Below are 18613 nucleotides of genomic sequence, written 5' to 3'. Positions count from 1 at the left end.
GCTTGAGGACTGGGATGGTAACTACAGGCGGGGACTTGAGTGGGATTGGGGTGAGGGTATGGGTCAGAGGGGCAGGTCTGTGGGCACCACAGGGCTTGGTCCTGTGGCTCTGAATGAGGTGAAAGTGGGAGGAGGTGGAGCCACGGGGGTCTTCGCTCTTCACAGCTTTCTTCCCATGACACCAATGCAATTTAGAAAACATCACTGTGTGCTGGAATTCCTCTTGGTTCTGTCTCCTGTACCCTGCGAATTGGCTTCTGTTAGTTTCTATCCAGTTGCCTCCTCGAAAAGGCTATAGTTCAATCTGATGAAAACTGTTCCAAAAGGTTTTATTTGGCTTTGTATTTCCTGGCTCTTCCCTGTATCCTAAATAGAGTGAGGGAACAGAAGCTCATGCGTTGAAGCCTTGTCCCCAGCTGGTGGTGCTTTTGGGAGGTGGTAGAAACTTTAGGAGGTGGGACTAGTGAAATGGGGCTGGATTCACTGGGAGCATGCCCATGAAAGGTATCAGGACTCTGATCCCCTGCTCTGTTTCCCAGTCACCATGAGGTAAGCAGCTTTGCCCCATCACATACTCCCACCATGATGCTCTGCCTTGCCACAGGCACAAAGGCAAGAGGGCCAAGTGACCTTGGACTGAAACCTCTGCAACTATGAGGCAAAATAAATCTTGACTCTTTTTCTGTTGTTTATCTCAGGTATTTTGTTACAGCAACGGAAAGCTGACTAACACAGGACTTTGATCCTCTCAAGCCCATGGCCAGGGACCGCTTCTTCCTTTCCAGAGTAGACTTTCATTTTAAAAGTTATTTTGTGTTTCTCCATGTGAGTTTTGAATACCAGCTTCTGAGTCACTACATCTGTTCATTTCCAGGAGAATTTTTATGACTTCTGCCCTTTTAAAAGGCTTGTATCAACCTGCCTGGCCTTTTGTTTATGCTTTGGATACTTCCTGCCTGTCCCTCCAAATCTACACTCTTTTCAGCTCCACTCTGCCCACAGAGACTGATTAAATTACTTTGCCTCTAGCTTCCAGCTGGGATTGGCCAGTGGGGACTCAGCAGGAGCCTGAAGATGGAAGGAGAAGTCAGGGCATTTATTCCCCTGGCTCCTTTCCTCCAGACTGAGGGTTGGCAGTGGCACATGCCTCCTTGAAGGCCACCTCTCCTGTGAGTGGCTTTTTCTTACAGCTGAGCTGCCTCTGGATTCCAGGGATCTCTCTCCCTGCTTTCCTTTTAGACCTGGTGGATAGGCGCTTTCTGCTGCCGATAATTCCAGGGCAATTGACATCCCTTATTTTCTCTTAACCCTTCCCAAACTTCTGCATATAGTCTTTTTCCTAAACTGTTCTCAATTACCCAATTTGATTGTACCATCCATTTCTTGCCGGGACCTGAATTCTCTGGTTTATACATACATTATCAAAGAATGCACCTGTAAAGGCTGCACAGGAATCTGATAGAAATTTCCCTTTGATTTGAGGTGGTGACCCACTTGAGCATGCATAGCCTGAATCTGACCAATTAATGCTTCTTTTATCTGATCAAGTTAGCCACTGATGCTATGAAGGATACATAACTTTTTTTTCTGGTGTGGGAAGAGCTGGGTACTGCCCTTGCAGTTAAGGACTTTGGGCACAATTCTCAAGTTAACCTGAATGTCCGCTAAGATCATCTGCCAATGAGGAGGCCCTAATTCCAAGGCAAACGAAAACCCTCACCAGGTTTTCTGCAAATGACTGCCTAATGGCATGTCATTCATGTACCTCATTGTCCTAGGTGTGGATCCTCTCAAATAGTCTATTCATACAGAAATACTCGTGGCTAACTGTAGCAGGCACCCTCTAAGATGGCCCCCAAAGACTTCCGCCTCCTGGTGTTTGTGTCCTTGTATAACTTGCTCCCCTGCATATTGACGGGTCCTAGTGGCTTTTAATCCATAGAATACAGCGAAATAATGGGATGTCCCTTCTGAGAGTAGGTTTCACCAAAGACTGAGACTCCTGTCTTGCTGCTACACCGTCTTGCCTCTTGTTTGTTCACTCCGCTAAATCAAGTGACCATGTTGGGAGTTTCCCAGTGGAGAGGCCCACATAGCAAGGATCGGAGTGACCTCTGATTATCACCTTGTGAGAAACTGAATCCTGCCATGGTAACCTGAGAAATCTTAGGAGTGGATCCCTCTCAGCTGAGCCTTAAGATGAAGCCTGGCCTACCCCTCCCATAGCAACCTTGGGAGACCCTCAGCAGAGGACCTAGTTAACCTATCTTCAAAGTCCCGATCCTGCTATAAATTTTGGGATAATTCATTATACGACCACAGACAGTTAATGCAGCTGTGTAGATTTTACCTATGCTTCCAAAGGGAAGACCAAGGTGGAATTTACATCACTTACCTCACAACAAAAAACTAATGAACCAAACCACAGGCCTTTCTGTCCACCCTCAACTCTTTGAATGAGGAGAAGTCTTCTCTTGCTTCTCTCTTTCAATATCATTCTTTGGTTTTGCCATGTTTGGCTTCTTTGGGTTTCAATTCTTCATCCATTTGGCAGAGATTTTTAGTTCTTTCGAACTTCTACTCCCACACTTGAAAGACTCCTCAAGGAGGTGAAAGAAAATCATACCCTCTGTTAGCACAATACCCCTCTCCTGGGCAGCAGCTTAGGTTATAGACATGTAAAATACCACTTACATAAGTGTTTCAGCTTCTTCTTGCATGTATTGCTCCCCAGTGGCTTAAAGCTGTTGAAAAAAAACACATGCAAACAAAATTTTAACCTAACAAAGAAAATGCCTTTACAACGCTCAAATCCAGTTGTGTCATATATGAAGGAGAATATTCCATTGGTGAAAAGCTTTTTAAATCCTATGCTTTTTGACATTTCAACCAGTGTGTTAGATAAGAAGGCTGCTATGGAAGTATAGTGAGCAAAATTGCTGGAAAAATATAGGTTAGAAAAGAACTCAAGAATATGTATCCATTAAAGTTGATGAAATAATTTTAGAGACTGAGGCTGTAAATCTTTACAAGGGAACTATAGAGGCACCGGAGTGATCCAGTTTTGCAGATTTTGATGTGGTTGGTTCATGCAGGAAAATCCTGGGAGTTAGATAAATACCTAACACAGCAAGAAAGATAAATGGAGGTGTTTACATCAGAGTTTTAAACATGTGATCCAATAAGTCAGAAAAAAAAAATGCTGTGAAGTAATTATAGTACTGGTTAAAAAAAGAAAAAGAAGCAGGAAAAACAGCAGGAACACAAGTTGTATAAAAATACACAAAAATGTGGCCATTTCTGACTACCCCACCCAAGGGCCAGCTATCATCGCGCTCCTCTGGATTTCTGCAAGAACTTCCTGCTTGTTTTCCCTGACTCAGACTTGCTTCCTGCTATAGTTTGGAACTGAAATGTCTCCCAAAGGGCTTTGTACCCAATTTGGCACACTAGGCAGCAGTGGAAAGGATAAGTAAGGAACTTACTGGGAGGTCTTCTGGTCATTGAGAATGTGCCCTTGAAGGAGACAGTGCCTTCCCTTTTTCTCTTTCTGGACATGAACTGAACAGCTTCCTCTGATGTGCTCCTGTCATGATGTGCCACTTTGCTACAGGTCCCAAAGCAACAAGACCAATTGAGCATGAACTGAAGCCTCCATAATGGAGCCAAAACAAACCTTTTCTTTATAAGTTGATTATCTCAGGTATTTTGTTACAGTAACAGAAAGCTGACTGACATACCTAGAGTCTATTTCAATGAAGAAGCAGAATGATACTTAAAAAAAGGTAAGTCAGAGAGCATTAGATAGTCATAGCTAAAAGGTGGAAATAACCCAAATGTCCATCAACTGAATGGATTAACAAAATGGGATGTAGCTATACAATGAAATATTATCTGGCAGTTTTTAAAAAGGAATGAAGTTTCAGGTTCAGAGAGTCAGAAAGTGGAATGGTAGTTGCTAAGAGCTGAGGGGAGTGGGCAATGGAAGTTTATGGGTGCAGAGTTTCAGTTTTTGCAAGATGAAAGAGTTCTGGAGACAGAGGGTGGTGGTGATTACACAATCATATGAATGTATGGAATACTGCTGAACTGCACATTAGAAAGTGGTGATCTATTTTGAAAAAAGGAGTGAAGTAGTGATACATGCTACAGCACGGGTGGATCCTGGAACCTTATGCCAACGGAAAGAAGCCAGACGCAAAATGCCACATATGATATGATTCCATTTATAGGAAGTGTTTAAAATAGGGGAATCAATAGACACAAAAAGTGGATTAGTGACGGCCTGGGGCTGGTGGGAGGAGTTGGGAAAGTGGGCGAGTGACTGCCAGGGGGAGTGGGGATTCTTCGTGGGATGCTGAGAATGTTCTGGAACATCTTGGTGGTGTCTGCACTGGTCTGGGACGATACCAAGAACCTCTGAGTCCTGAACTTTAAATGGGGCAATTTTATTGTGTGTGAATGATCTTTCAATTAAGTCTGTTAAAACAGCAGACCTATAAGAAAGACTTGAGTTTGGGGGAGCTGTTTTCATCAAGTCTAACCCAGTGTGGGTGAGAACAGATTCTGCTGGGCAGCTGGACACTGAAGAGTCAATCATTCACAACACCCGGCAGGACTCCAGGGCTGTCCAAAGATAGGGACGGTGACAGGGTCAAAGAAAGACAGTCGGCCCAATGTATCTGGGGGTTCCACGTCTGCAGATCCAACCAACCATGGATTGAAAATATATTTAAAAATGGCATCTGTACCGAACATGTACAGATTTTTCCCTTGGCCTTATTCTCTAACAATGACGATGGCTTACAGAGCACTTACTTTATTTTAGGTACCATAGGACATCTGGAGCTGGGTTAAAGTACACAGAAAAATGTGCATAGGTCACATGCAAATACCATGCCCTTTTATAAAAGGGACTTGGCCCTCCTGGGATTTTGATTCCCAGGGTATCTTGGACTCAGTCTCCTGTGGCTACTAAGGGACCCCTGTTGTTTCAGGACATCTGGGGAAAAAGCATCTTCCTCTGCTTAAAACCTCCCCATGACTTCCTGTGTTATTCAGAGTCAAAACTCAGGTTCTTAAAACCACCTGCAAGACGTGGTTCCCTGTGTCTCCCACCCCTGCTGCCTGAACTTACCCGCTACTTCCTGCGGGCACTGCTCCTCGCTGCCCCTCAGGAGCCTGTGACCTCTGCTGTCCTCGTTGGCTGCTCTCTGACTCCAAGCCATCTCCACCAGATCCCCTCAGGGCTTGCTCCCTTTACATCCCTTGGCTCCGATGTCACTTCTTGGCCATCTCCCTGGTCCCTGCACTTGAAAGTGCATTCCTGACATTTTCTGTTTCTTGTCTCTGCTTTTTCTCCATAACTTGCCTGACCTGTTACATAGTTACTTTTTGTTCGTTGTCTGTCTCCCTATCCCCTCCCCAGAATGTCACCTTACATGGCTGGCTGGGACTTTTGTCCATTTTTGTGTATGCCGCACGCTCAGCACCTTGGACAGCGGCTGGCACATAGTAGGTACTCAGGAAATCTTTGTTGAATGGATGAATGAAAAGCTACCGCGTGTTCAAGAAGTCATTGCGTGTTACGTAGGAAAATAGCAGCTATTAAGGAGACACCAGCATCCGCCAAATGGTGTAGGAAAATGCCACACAACTTGTCAGGTTGATTTAAAAGGGTTCCTTTTACATTGCTGACTTCTGACTTAAACAAATAAGGGTAATCGTTCAGTTATTTGTACAATTTCCCCTTATTTTTCACTCCATCTCTTAGGCAATTGCTTGGAGAATTGTTAAACATCATTTAATAAGCGAGGCTTTGCGGAACTTCTCCCAGAATAGGATACATAGTGTTGCCCGTGGAAGAAGCAGGGGAAGTCCAAGTTGGCACGTGCAGTCGAGGGTGGCACCTATCCAGTGGACTGGCTTTCTCTATGGGCAGGGACTTGAGGGGTGTGGCGTGTCTCCTGATTGCAGTGAACTCTTGGGAAACTCCAGAGCATAACAGGTTATTTCTTTGTTTCTCTTAGCAGCCCCCAAAGTAAGTTCTCCATGTACAGGGTGGCCTACATTTTAGACCAAATCCATGGCAACCCCCCAACCTTGGTGACAATCTCCCCAGCTCTTTTCCTAGGCTACTGTAAGACAGAAACTTAATTTTCCTTACATGGAGGTTCTTGGCCACTCATCTGGACATCAGGCTACTCTCTCTGTGTGTTTATCTGTAAGATAACATTTTCTTCATCTCTGAGATGGATCACGTGGTTTAGCAACAATCTGTATATGTCAAGGGTTGAACATTCAGATACTTCAATTTCCCAGTAAAAGAAGAATTAGAAAGAATGGGTTCTGTACTGGCAATACCTGGAGCCAGAAATCGAGAGTCTAAAATATAGATGAAACCAAGAGACAATAGAAGCGAAGGAATCGGTCTGTGGAGGTCTGCGGACAAGCCTCTTTCTACCTGCAAGTAGAACGTGGATAGCCTCAGGTTGGCAGCCGACAGATGGGAGCCTTCCAGGGCCAGAGCTGGCACCTATGGTTCCGTTAGTGAATTATAAAATGGTACCACTTCGGCGTAGATGAATTTTAAAGAGACTCCTTTGGACGGGGTAAATGAATATCAAAGATATCCTTTCTTCTAGTCTGAGGACTTTTGGACCAGGCCAGATGGCTTGGACTGGCCAGTGAACAGAGCATGGATTGGATTTTTGTCCTCACTCATTTGGCCAGATGCCCTTGTACAGTGCACACATAGACCAACTGTGCTTGGAGACCCTCAGGGTACCCATATTTTTCTTCATTACAAAATTCAGCAACTCAACTGAGGGAAGCATTTTAAAATTTAAATGAAGTTGAGGTAAATTTGCATATAATGTATAAGAAATACCATCCCTAGTGAAAAGTTATATGGGATTGATAATATGTACCTGAATCAGAATCTAGAAGCTTGACTGGAGATTTCCTTGACTGACTACCTGGTTGCCTCCTTAGGGAAAGAATTAAATTGTTTAATGGATCCAACGGGAGCCTGTATGATATTTCAGTGGAATTTAATCGTGTATGTGTATATTCTAAGGCTGATTTGGAAATTGACACTTGAATATATGTAAGAGGAGCCAAGTTGGTTTGCAATGGTCTTTTTTATTCTTTTTGGTTTATTGGTAACTGCAAGTTGATTTATCCCTAAAATAGTTCAAAGCCTTTTCTGTTTTAGCTCTGGGAATAATGTTTTTCTTCATTTCAAAGATGTAATATTTCTGCTAACAGTACAGAAAGATAACAAAGATAAGAACCTTCAGGGCTCTTTGAAGACAAAATGGTATTCTGAATTGGATATTCATTAGCGCGAGGGGATAAATCTCTAAATCTGGGCTTTATGATTTTAGGTTTGTTTGTTTAATGGATTTCTTTGCTTAAACTTCAGGTGCATACATGATAATTTTGAAGAGTAGAGAGCAATGGACAAATGCTATTTGATTTGTGCATCTTTTCATAGGCATCTGAAAACTTGTTTCAGGTTTGGTTGGGCTTGTTTTTCACACTCAGTTGGAAGCAGGAGCAATTGTTCCCCTCCCTCTGTATCTCGAAAGATGGAGTGGTTTTTTATATATGTTCTTCAGCTTCAGAGGAGGAGGGACTGAGATTTCCCAGGAGGGGTTGGGGGTGAAGGTTGGGCTGGGGAGACAGGTCTAACTCATTTCAAAGCCAGAAAACTTTCAGAAGAGACCCTGGAACTTTAGATTACATAGAGGGAAAGGAGAGGGAGGAGGGGGCGGGGGTATGAAAGTTGGTGACTGAGACAGACACCGTGACCCTGTGTACTTGTATGATTACACGAATGGTGTGAATCTACATCGGGCACAACCATAGAAACGAAAAGCTGTACCCCATTTGTGTATAGTAAATCAAAATGCAGTCTGTAAAAATTAAAAAGAAATTAATGAATTAAAAATAAAAAGTGTCCCTGGTCCAGGATTGCTGACTTGAGTGAATTATTTGAACCAACTCTTGGTCAGTGTTGTAAGAATGAGGTGTGATGGTGATGTAAAGGCTTAGAAGTGCCCAATCGGCGCCAGCTGCTGTTGCCCTTCCCGTTATCTGCAGATGGGCTTGGTGGACATCCTTGAGGACCTTTGTGCCAAGGCTCACAGGAGAACCAACGTGTGGTCCACCATTTGGCCCAGTGGACTCTTCAGGACTTGAGCTGAGGAGGGCTGGGTGGACTGGCGGAGGACTCTCGCATTGCTGTCAAGAGCCCAGGGACGGGGGTGGCCTTCATCACGGGACCTGGGGACACCTGCCCCCACGTAGGCTTTCAGTGCAATGGCCTGGAGACTTGGTCTCTGTTGAGGGAGGTATTTCCATAGCATTGTGTTTGCTTTGCTTTTCACGTGGCTTGGATTCCATTTTTGCAGTTTTGACGACTTGTGAAGAAGCCATATGTCGCTTAGTATGATACCTTCCCAGAAACAAGTCACTAGGTGATTTCTGTGCTGGGGAAACGTCGTAGCACAGTACTTAACACAAACTAAGAGGGCTAAGGTGTCACTAGGTGCTATCACCCGGTCATGCATGTGGTCTGTCGTTGAAAGGAACATAGTTATTTGGAGCATGACTGTATTTTGTTCCTCTTCATAACTGAGGAACTATAGCCACTGAGTATATAAACCTTGGTTTGCTGTGACTGTTTGTAACATCATATTTGGTTTTAAAAATTATAACCTTTTATTGCAGATAGTTGAAGACTCATCAAAGTTACAAAAACAGTACAGAAATGTTCTCTCTGGCTTTCCCTTCCTTCCCTCAAGCATGTTTACATAACTCAGTTACATTGTCAAAACCCGGAAATGGGTGTCGGCTACTACTACTCCAATTGATTTCTAAGCTTTATTTATTTATTAATTCCTTAATTGATTTAACCGGAGATTTAACCCCCAGCAAACCTTGGATTTCCTGAAGAAGTTGCAATCAGTCTCCATGAAAAGAGCCAACAGATCCTAGTTTAGACATTTCCGTAGCATCCCCTGGTTGGGAGAGCCCTGGTGATCTGCTGCGCCATGACACCTCTTCCTTGAGAGTCGCGTGTGGGCAGTGAGAGCGTGGACCACAACCAAGTGCTTTGCTGGAGGACATTTTATTCTTTTTTTTTTTTTTTTTTTTTTTTTTAATGAGTCAAATGCACTGGCAACCATGATGGGGACCAGAAAAGTCATGACTTGCTGACCTAGTTGTCATAAAAAAAATAAGAAAAGATTGGGGACTGTGAAACAGACCATGGTAATGAAGAGACCTTCCAGCAGCAGGAGAGACCCAGCTCTCTGCCTGTGTTGCAGAAGAAATTACCTTGGATGAGAAGGTTGGGGGCTTATGGACGGAGAAGGGGCGACCTCAGTCGTGCACAGAGGACAAGAGAGGAGATGTGAGGGTGGGGGAGCCCATGGTAAGGACCCACCAATCTAGGCCACCCGAGGCATCAACACGGCCGCAAGGGGCAGGAGGAGAGCACCCGTGGAGAGGAGGCCACGGAAGGAGTGCCATCTTGGGCACTGCCTGTTGATGCAGTGGCCTCTGTCATCAGCACAGCGACCTTGCAAGGTAAGCAGGAGTCTCCTTGGTTCAGGAGAAGGCTGAGGCTTGGAGATCCTGACTTGGTCCTGGAAGACAGTTCTAGAAGGGCATGTGGTTGACTGACTGGCATTCTCCACAACCCCCTCTTCCTCACCCCTCTGCCCTTGAACATTGTGTCCTCTCTTTTCAAGAATTGCCTGTTGTACCTTCAAACACGCCTCCCATTCCTCCGCTTCTTTCTGTCTCCTCTCTCATCACTCTCGGTGTCTGTCACGTCTGTGGCGACAGACGTGACCTGATCTTCCTGCTTCCTCTTTTGCTTCCTGCCTAGTCTGTCCTTTCAACCAAAGCCAGAGAAGCCTCAAACAAATGTGTATCTGATAAAACTACGTTGCTCACTGGGACCCTCAAAAAGCCTCCCTTACAGAGACGATAAGGTCCCAAACTCTGATCACAGCCTCCGGGCCCAGCATGGTGTGGTCCCTGCCAGCCTCTCTGGTCACAGCGTCTTCACCGTCCTCAGTCACTGTACCCCAGCCGTGCTGCCCTTCTTTCCATCTTTAACTGCATCGTCCCCAGGTTTCTCCTCCACGGTCTTCACTCATGCAGTTGCAGCTGCTTAAAATCCTTTTCCTTCCACTTCACACCAGTGAAATCACTTCTCTTTCAGTTCTCATGCTGAATGGCACTTCTTTAGCTTTCCGGGTCAAGCTAAGCTTCCTCTGCTAACTTAGAGCAAAGAGCGGCGCTTTCTTTGGAACCAGTGCATAGCTGCGTATTTGTGTGATCCTCTTTTTCACATCCGGGTCTCCCTAGCAGATCATTAGTCCCGTGTGGTCAGGAGTTATTTGCTGTTGCACTGTTCACCCCTGAAGTGCCTGACATGTAAATAAACAGACTCTCGACAAGTATTTGCTGAACGAATGCGTGGAGGAAGAAAGAAATAAATGACACACAAGACTCCTGCAATTCTGGCTTTTGGGATTCAGTGTCATTGTCCATTTACTTTCTAAAGAGCAGCAGGTTTGACGTTATACCTTCACCTAGAGGGTATGGGTTTGAAGGAAGAACTTGACATTGGTGCCATGTGCCGGGTACTAGAGGGATGCCCCATTCGATGTCCCTGCCTTGCAACAGGACTTTGCCTCTGAGTTTGCAGCAGCGAACTTGACCACAGAGATGCTGAGCACACTGCCAACCACAACTAGCAATTGAGGAGTGAGCAGCAGTGTCAATCTTAAAAGCACAAGATATTCTTAGATGCTTATTTTTATAATTGGTTTTATTATGGAGTTGCTAAAACGGGCCCAAACCATATGTCTCTCCATCGAGAAAAGTCTGAACACCCTGACTACAGAAAACCAAACACTGGCAGAGATCTTGAAAAACTACTTGTGAGTCTTTGGAAGTAAAGCACTAGTGGGTTTTTTTTTTTTTTTTTTTTTTTTTCTTGTGCAAGCCCAAAGAAAATTCTGGACTTGGAGCAGTCCAATGAGCAGTCAAACACAGTTAAAAAAAATGTTTGTCTCTTCATTCAAGGTCACTTTAGAATCTCAGTGGAAGGTACATGCAATAATAGAAAACCTGGCGGAATCTGGAGCTGTAGAAAGCATTGAAATTATTTTGGGTCAAAAAGAAGCAGCCAAGTTGAAATAGTTGCCTTTATTGAGTGACACCATCCAAAGGGTTCAAAAGATGCACTTGAACGATTGGTGGAGAGACCCAGGGCAGCCGTCCTGCATGTATTGATGAAAGGGGAGAGCGTTGGTGTCTTGGCCATTTGCCAGCGTTAAAATAATACAGTCTATGAAGGTGTGCTAATTTGCCCAATGCTGAACGGTCCAGCAGCCCTTGGAGAGATTTTAATAAGATATACTTCTCTCCTTTTCTGGTAGGTTCTGATATTTGCCATTTAAGTTCCAGAAATTTATCACACCTGCGTTCCTGAAGTACTCTGACCCTGAGAGAGAGGACAGCGCTGAACCTGATAAATGACATCCCTGCACCTCGACAGAGGCTGAATTTCCTGAAACTGAGCAATCAATACCGCAGTGTCTTACTAATAATAGTCTTGCGGGGCATCTTCATTTATATTTCCTGATGGCAAGTAATTTATTCATCCGCCAGAACAATTAAACAACATCTTTAATGATGTTTTTTAAAGAGGGGGTGTAATTACATGCACATGGCAAAAAATTTGAGCAGCGTCAAGGGTGTTCAGTGGAAATGAAGTCTGCCTCCCGACTGGGGACCACAGGACTGGTGTCTGGTGGCTGCTTTCGGAGTGGCACCGTGCCTGTCTCTGTATGCGTGCCCATGAAAGCATTTTCTTTTCTTTCTTTCTTTCTTTTTTTTTTATCAACACGGATAGTAACACTCTGTATTCTCTACATTTTTAAAAAAATCAAGGTGAGATTCACATAAAATCAAGTATTTGAAAGTACACAATTCAGTGGCATTTAATATATTCACATTGTTATGTATTCAACTCTATTTGGTTCCCAAACACTGTGTTCTTTTAACTATTATTTTTTATTTCAATTCTTTTAGTTTGGATTAGTGTGTTCCCCAAAGATCTATGTGTCCCTAGGATGGTGCTATCGGGAGGTGGTGGAACCTAAGAAGATGGGGCACTGTGGACGGTCCTTAGATCACTGGGACTGTACCCTGGAGGGGGACTGTGGGACCCCAGTCTCTGTGTCAAACTCTGCTTCTTGACTCAGTGAGTGGTTTGCTTCCCCACAGGCTTCCTTTATGATGTGCTACCCCCACTAGAGGGCGAAAGCAACAAGGCAACTTGATCTTGAACTGGAACCTCCAGAACTATGAGCCAAAATAAACCTTTTCTCTTTTTAAAGAACTTGCTTCATGCATTTCATTATAATAACAGAAATCTGACTAATACAATGTATTGTGGAAGTTGTTTCATACTAGTACATGTGACCTTTGTGCCAGACCTGGAGAGGAGATGAGATGCTCCATTCAGCTTCTCCTGTAAGAAAGGTAAGGAGTAGGGAACTGCCTGCCTTCAGTTGGCAGCTCTTTCAGGGTTCTACCTAGCTGTAGAGTCATGGTCATGCTCCATGACTGAGCAAGGTAAAGGTACTAGGGCCCAGCTACTCCTCTAGCAAGCAATTTTTGCTACCTTCCAGAATGGCAGAGATTTCATTAACTATAAACTGAACTCTAATGGCCCCTCTTGTGCCCAATCCTGTTCCCTTCCTTCTCCTTCAGAGGTGTTACTCCTTAATGCACATGTTGTATTCTGTCACTGCATGTGCTTCACAGAGAACCCAACCAACACACACATAGTATCTCATGTATCCAGTTCTCTCTTGATGGCCCCTACTCTTTTGCTATACAGATAGTACTAGACACCAGTCTTTGCACATGAGTCTTTGCATGCATGCACAAGTATATCTAGAGCATAGATTCCTAAAGGTTGAATTTCAGATCAGTTAAAAATTTGCATTTAAAATTTCAAAACACCCCCTCCTTCCAAGAAGTTGCACCAGTTTATGATCCCACCCATCAGGGAAGAAGAGAAAATTGTTTTCTCACTCTTGCTAACAGAGCGTATTGTTATTTATAAAAAATGTTCTCAATTTCATAGGTGAAAAATATAATGTCATAGAAGTTTTAATTTTAATTCTTTTAAGTGAGATTGAATCTATTTTCAACTTCTTAAAAGTGATGACCAGCAAACAAAAATAGCATTTTATTTTACAAGTGGAGTGTAAACAACTCGCATTGGAATTTTAAAGGTATAGCACTTTAAAGAAATCTGCTTATAGAGGATTACTTTGTGCTAAATTCCAGACATCTTTGGGTACAAATGATCTCTTCTGTGCAGTTATGGAAACTGTGATAGAAAAGTTCAAAAAGTTCTATACATCGATCTGAGGGAGATTTTCTTAAAGTTGGGGAGAGTAGATATCTATCTGTATGAGGAGTTTCCTGAGTGCTAACTCTATTTAAGCTTAGACATTCAGTATATTTTAATTTATGTATAATGAGTTAAAGTGATTTTTTGGGGGGTAAATCATCATAGTTGGTGATAAGAATATTTAGTTCCTACCATTAGTTACAGTCTGTCAGCCTCAGCAAGATAGAGGTCATGCCAGAAAAAAATTATGTTTCCCTCTTCCTGAATGAGTCTTGGGCATTGCTGATGGCAGAAGCAAGATGGGAGTGGGTTGGGGTGGGAAGGAACATTGTAAGATTCTGAGCTCTAGTAACGGACCAAGACTGGCAGAGTTGATGGTCTGCATCCATTCCATTTGTATGATGTTCTGAGACTCATTATATTTCTCTGACTCTCCTAAGAACAGGAGATTGGGGGATGTGTATCAGTTAGACCACAGGGTAAGCTGGTGTAACAAAGATGCCCTAAAATTCAAAACTTCAGAAACATGATTACAGTTTATTTATTTTCCATATTACAGACCAGGTGGGCCCAGGGTTGAATAGGCAACTTGGTTTCATGAACTCATGTAGAGAATTGGGTTTCTTATATCTTACTGCTTAGATTCCCCTTGGGTTTTGCCTTTATTCATGTGATTAAAGCTAACTCATCAATACAACACATTGGTGGTCTAGCTGGTAGGAAGGGTGAAGGAGAGGAAGATGAGGATCAGCAATTTCCTTTTTAGGAAAGTTATGGAATGCTGACATGTTATCACTTGCACTCACATTCAATTGGTGAGAATTTGGTCACATGGCCACATCTAGTTGTATGGGAATCTGAGAAGTGAGATTCCAGTAGGGTGGCCACGTGCCTTGGTAAAACCCTATTGAAGAGTATAAATGGAGGAAGAGGGTTTAGATGTCAGAGGACAATCAGCTGTCTCTGCCACATGGATTCAGAACCTGGCAAAATCATAATCCAGGAAAGGCAGTAATTCCACATCACATCAGTCACATCCATTCCACGCATCCTGAATATATACCAGGAGTGGGCAAAATAGTGGGGAAAGAGGTACCACTTTCTTCTTTGGTCCTTCAAATAGGTCTCTTTTCTTTCTTTAAGAATCTGATATCAAGGAGGCTCAGTAATTTAACTTGGAAGACATTCAGTCATATAATGGAAAATTAATGAAGCACCTGCTATGTGCCAGACCCTGCCTTGATGCTGGGTACAAAGGGGTCTTCATGGATCTTCCAAGAGAGTGGAGGAAGCAGATATTAAACAAAAAACCCCATGGATACATAAGTAAGCATTATGATAAGAGTCTTGAAGGAAAGAATATCGGTTCTGTGGAAGAATATGAGATATGAATATAATTTATGTTAGAGAGAGGTCTTAAAGGAAGTAGTATTTAAGATGAGACCTGGGGGCTGGGGATATAGCTCAGTTGGAAGAGTGCCTGCCTCGCAAGCACAAGGCCCTGGGTTCAATCCTCAGCACCGCCAAAAAAAAAAAAAAAAAGATGAGACCTAAAATACTAAAGTTGGTTGGTGGATGGGGGAAGGAAGAGAGTGGTCCTGGTAGGCTGTTTTAGTCTGTTTAGGCTGCTATAACAAAATGCCATAAAAGAGTGGCTTATAAAAAAACCCAGAAATTTATTTCTCATAATTCTAGAGACTAGGAAATCCAAGATCAAGACAAAATAAATTCTTGTCCCATGAGGTAAAGGCATATTGATGTCTTCTTAATTGGTTGTCTTTTCACCGTATCTTAACATGGTAGAAGGGACAAATGAGTCCTCTGGAGTCTCTTTTGTAAGGGAAGTAATTCCATTCATTAATATCCACCATCATGCCGCAATCATTTTCCAGAGCCCCACCTCCTAATACCATCATCTTGGGTGTTGAAATTTCAACATGAGTTTTTTGGGGAGATACAGATGTTCCATAACAACACAGTCCCAGTACATAAGAACCAGTCCCACGGTGCCATGAGACCAAAGAAAGAGGATTCAGTATTGCACAGAGTGAAATTTATTGACAGTGTGGTCCTGGGTGGCAGCAAGTCCAGCTGGATCCCCGTAATGTTTCATAAAGTGAGGGGGTGTATATAATGGTCAGGACCAAAGTGACTTCACCCAGGGAAATGTACCTGGTTTATCTGAAGCTAATATTAAGCACACTCCTGATGATGGAGTTAGAGTCCACTGTAAAGCTCCACCTACCACTCTAATGTTTTTATTTATGCTGGGAAATAGTTATGGTTTGAATACTAGGTATCCTCCCAAAGCCTCTGTATTCATGTAGGAGTTTTCGAAGGTAAAATTCTTGGATTGTGAGAGCTGTAACCTAATCAGCCCATCCTATTTGAATGGACTGACTGGGTGGAAACTGTAGGCAGGTGGGGCACGGCTGGAGGAGGTGGGTCACTGGGGGTGTGCCCAGGAAAGGTGCTTTTTTTTTCTGTGGCCCCTTTTCCCCACCTCTCTCTGCTTCCTGACCCTGTTATGAGCTGACAGCTTTCCTCCACTGGACCCTTCTCCCATGATGCACTGTCTCACCTTGGGCCCAGAGCAATGGAGTTGGCCATCTATGGACTGGGAACTCTGAAACCTAGATTCCCAAAATAAACTTAACCTCCTCTAAGTTGTTCTTGTCTAGGATTTTGATCATAGTGATGAAAAGCTAACTAAAACAAAAACTGTATTTTCTTTCAGCAGTTGCCAAGTTTCTGGTCTAATTCTTTGGTCTTTGATTCACTTTGAGTTGCCTTTTGTGCAGGGTGAGAGATAGGGACCTAGTTTCATTCTTCTACATATGGATGCCCATTTTTCCCAGTACCATTTGTTAAAAAGACTACGTTTCCTCCAATGTATGTTTTTGGTAACTTTGTCAAATATCAGATGACTCTATTCCATTGGTCTTCATGTCTGTTTTGGTGCCAATACCATACTGTTTTGGTTACTGTAACTCTATAGTGTAATTTGAGGTATGGTATTGAGGCCTCCAGCATTGCCCTTCTTGCTTGGGTTGCTTTGGCTATTCTGAATCTCTTATTCTTCTAAATAATTTTAGAACTGTTTTTTTTCTGATTCTGTGCAGAATGTCATTGGTATTTTGATGGGGATTATGTTGAATCTATAAAAAGCTTTTGATAGTGTGGTCAGCTATCCCACTTGGTATTTATCCAAAAGAACTAAAATCAGCACATTGTAGTGTTACAGCCACATCAATATTTATAGCAGCTCAATTCACAATAGTCAAGTTATGGGATCAGCACAGATGCCTGTCGGCAGATGAATGGATAAAGAAAAATGTGGTATATGTATGCAATGGAGTTTTAGTCATTAAGAAGAATGAAATTATGACATTTGCTGGTAAATGGATGGAACTGGAGAACATCATGCTAAGTGAAATGAGCTGTACTCAGAAAGTCAACATTGAATATTTTCTCTCACATGTAGAAGCTAGATCAAAATAAGGGAAAAAAGGGGTGCAGAATCTCATGAAAGTAGAAGAGAGCTCAGTGGAGTAAAAGGAGGGAATTGAGGGGGGTGGGAGGAGGGACAGGAAATGGATGAAACAGTGAAATTGATCACACTATCCTATGTACACATATGAATAGACCACAGTGAATTTCACCTTCATGGACATGTATTTATAAAGTGCTAATTTAAAAAACAATAAGTAAATAGAGGAGGTGGGCGGAGGGGAAGGAGAGAGGAAGTAGTGGAGCTATATTCCCTGCTTGTGTAGTTATGTTAAAATGAATCTCAGTATTATGATACCTGTAATGCATCAATACAAAATTCTTTAAAACCCCCCAGAAATTATATGGAGAAAATGGACCAGAATTATTCAGGGACAATCATGACAGACTCAAGGGGACTGTGGTCATATCAAGCTGAATCCCTGCAACAGATCGTGAGGGGAAGAGAAATGAGTTTTCCTGCAACCTTGTAAGCCTATTTGCATCAGTTAGTTATTGCTGCATTGAAACTCCCCTAAAATATAGTTCATGGTTGGCAGTTCAGGCTGGACTCAGCTGAGAGGGTTTTGTGATCTAGGCTGAGTTCGCTTCAATGCACCTGCAGTCAGCTTGTGGTCCTCAGGGGTCTCTACTTTGGGGTGGGGCAGGTTGGCTGTTGGCGGGGGCCCTTCATCTCTCCTCAGTGTGGGTTCTCATCCTTCCCATCCGAGATTGGGTAGGCTTGCCCACAGAGTGGAAGGGTTCTAAGACAACGTGGGTGCATGCAGGGCCTCTTGAGACTTAGCTCAGTACTGACACTTCCTCGTTTCTACCACATTCTAAGGGCTGAAGCCAAGTCCCACAGCCAACTTAGACTCAAGTGGTATGGAGAAAGATTCCAGCTCTTGATGGGAGGAGCTGCAAATCATTGTAAAAAGCACCAGCGACAGAAGGAGGGGTAAATACTTGAGACAGTTTTGCAACTGTAAGAAATTTGTGTGATCAAACATCGTAGTAGACTTTTAAGGAGAAACTAGCAGTAACGGGGCACATGACCAAGGTCATTTATGCTGCACTGTGGTGGAAATTGTCAAGAGTTTATGTCTGAGGCAGGAGGATTGCAATTGTGAGGCCAGGGTATGCAACTTAGTAAGGCCCTGTCTCAAAATTAAAAAAAAAAAAAAAATTGAAAAGGACTGGGGAAGTAGCTCAGTGGTAAAGCATCCCTGGGTTCAATCCCCAGTATAAAAAACAAGAATTTATGTCTTCCTCTGCCATTTGGTGGTGAGCTCTTTGGTTGCAAGGTCTGTGGTGTCCTTTCCCGGGGCGGCTCTTGGTGCCCGTTTGCAAACTCACCCCTCTTGGTTGGAAATGAGAAAGCTCTGTTTTCAGTGCCTCCAGGTTTCCCAGTGAGGTGCTAGGGAGGGGGTTTTGCACAGTCAGCTTCACTTGTTTGGAGTTGCGAAGCTAATACCATCACCACAAGCTGAGCTGTGAAGAATTCCAGACTTGTCTAAATTATAATTTGTTTGTTGGGCCTTAAGGGGGTCTGGAAAGCCTGTTTGAAAAATTTCTCTCTCACAACACACAAGCATATTTTCCCAAACTTGCGTTTCTCTTCGGAGCATCTTTTATGGCAGTACTTTGTCAAGTGTGGCGCAGGGGTTA

This window comes from Sciurus carolinensis, chromosome 18, assembly GCF_902686445.1.
Source record: "Sciurus carolinensis chromosome 18, mSciCar1.2, whole genome shotgun sequence".
In the NCBI taxonomy this organism is placed as follows: Eukaryota; Metazoa; Chordata; class Mammalia; order Rodentia; family Sciuridae; genus Sciurus; species Sciurus carolinensis.
This window is presented reverse-complemented; position numbering follows the sequence as displayed.